This window comes from Geospiza fortis, unplaced genomic scaffold (genome assembly GCF_000277835.1).
Source record: "Geospiza fortis unplaced genomic scaffold, GeoFor_1.0 scaffold201, whole genome shotgun sequence".
Classification (NCBI taxonomy): Eukaryota; Metazoa; Chordata; class Aves; order Passeriformes; family Thraupidae; genus Geospiza; species Geospiza fortis.
The window spans coordinates 323,897-325,859 of record NW_005054440.1 but is presented as its reverse complement, the minus strand read 5'-3'; the positions used below and the strand labels follow the sequence as shown (position 1 = coordinate 325,859).

Below are 1,963 nucleotides of genomic sequence, written 5' to 3'. Positions count from 1 at the left end.
TGTCTTTTATTTTATGCTATTCAGATTTTAACAGTTGCACTGAACTGCGCTCTCAATTACACCTTCGGTGGGGTTTTTTGTTACAAAAACACTGTGGTGGTGAGGACAAGAAACAACTTCTTTCACAGTGACCACTTTCTCCACTTAGTAAAATAGGGCCAAAAGCCCTGAGCTTCCAAAGGTTGTATGGACTGGGGAGTTTGCACTCTTTGCAAACTGCCCTGCCCAGTGACACCTGGCAAAGGAGATTCTAAATACAGTTTGCCCGTGGTCATGTTTAGCACCTTTCCATCTTCACAATCTTCTAAGACCTTATGGGATCTGTAACCCTTCCATTCCCATCTGAAACACTCCTGGGCACACAATGTTGATTTGTGTTTTTGTGCAAGGAGAATACCACTCAAGTGGGTGGCAGTGAAGCCCTCTGATCATTGCAGGTATGTTGGAGTGGAAAAAAATGCCATACAAAACACAGTAACTGTGCCCTACAGCCACAAGGCACAGAAGAGGAAACTGAGGAAACAATTCAGCCCACAGACCTCAGTGCCAAGGCACATTTTATTTGGTGGTCTAGATGATGCTCAGAAGGCTTTGGAAGCTGCAGGTCGATTCTACAGGATTCAGCTCAGGTTTTCAGCTCTGCAACAACAGTGAAGACAGTAAGGGCTACTCTCTGGGCAACCACAGCCACATGCAGAGCAGTGAGCTGGCTGAAGAGACTTCTCCCAACCCTGTAAGCCTGACATAAACCTCACACAAGTAGTGGAGATCCTCAGCACAAGCCTCTGCCTGCATTCATAGGTGCTGTCACAGCTGTAACTGGAGCATGCTGTGCCTCTGCTGAAGATGGAGCAGCTGTTACAAGTGGTTCAATGTGAAAGATTTACAAATGTCTTGTTTAGCTCTTAGCTGAACCTTCTGTTATTGATACAACAGGATAGCTCAGCCTATAAGACCCCTTAATGCTGCTTCCCATCTTATTTTTATAGCAAACACTGACCTCAGCAGAAGACTCAATACAGCTGCAGGGCCTCACAACTCCAGGGCCACACAATAGAAAGGCATTTTTTTAGAATGACCTACAGAAATGGTTCTATGTAATTTGCATAAAGATTCTGATTTATGACTACTGGGCCTCCACCCAGGTACCTTAGGACCTTTGGTTATCTTATGATATCAAATAGTAACTACTGGTGCAATTCATTTCTGCATTACAATTGCCAGTTTGCTTATGTCAGTAAATACGAGGACATGCATTAATCACACAGGTAGTGCCAGAGATGGACTCTCGTTTGCGAACTGAAGCTACATGGAAACACTGAAAATTTAATAAAGTTTCATTTATCTCCCATGGTAGCCATGCAATTACTTAAGAGTCAATAGCCTAAATATAAAGTCCAACCTAAAGCATCTATGGAACTCTCAGAAGTACTTTGAAGAACAAGCAGTAAGTAGCATGATATAGTGACAGTAAAATATTTATTGACTGTATATGTTTGAACAAAAAAAATCACAAGTGAGTTGTAACACATGTGGATACTGCAAGCCATATTTTTTTCCATTCCACTTCTTTAAGAGAATGGAAGCATTATATTTGCCTTGTTTAAACCAAATCTGAATCCAAGAAGAGACTGTATTACTTGCACTATGTTGATCCTAAAGCCAAATTTACTAAAATCTAGTTAAATTGATGAATCAAGAGATTAAATTTAATACATGGGAAGCCTCTGATACTGATACTTTTCCCATTAACTACAGCTTAACTGTAGGAAGCAGTCCCTATGTAAGTTTATCTCCCTAATTGTAAAATATCCCATTTTTAAAGAAAAAACTAACACGGCATCTTTTTTAACAAACTGGTAGTTAATAGTTCTTATTCACTCAGTCTAGACTAAGTAATTTTAGATTTCCTTCATCTTCTTTTTGGTATAATGAAGATGATTTGGCTCAAGAATTCAGCAGG

At 40.2% G+C, this 1,963-nt stretch overlaps 1 protein-coding gene across 1 annotated transcript in view; it reads right to left on the bottom strand.

Moving 5' to 3' along the window:
* HOMER1 (homer scaffold protein 1) overlaps nucleotides 1-1,963 on the bottom strand; it is a 64,948-nt gene that overhangs the window by 31,789 nt on the left and 31,196 nt on the right. The gene's annotated exons all lie outside the window — the stretch shown is intronic.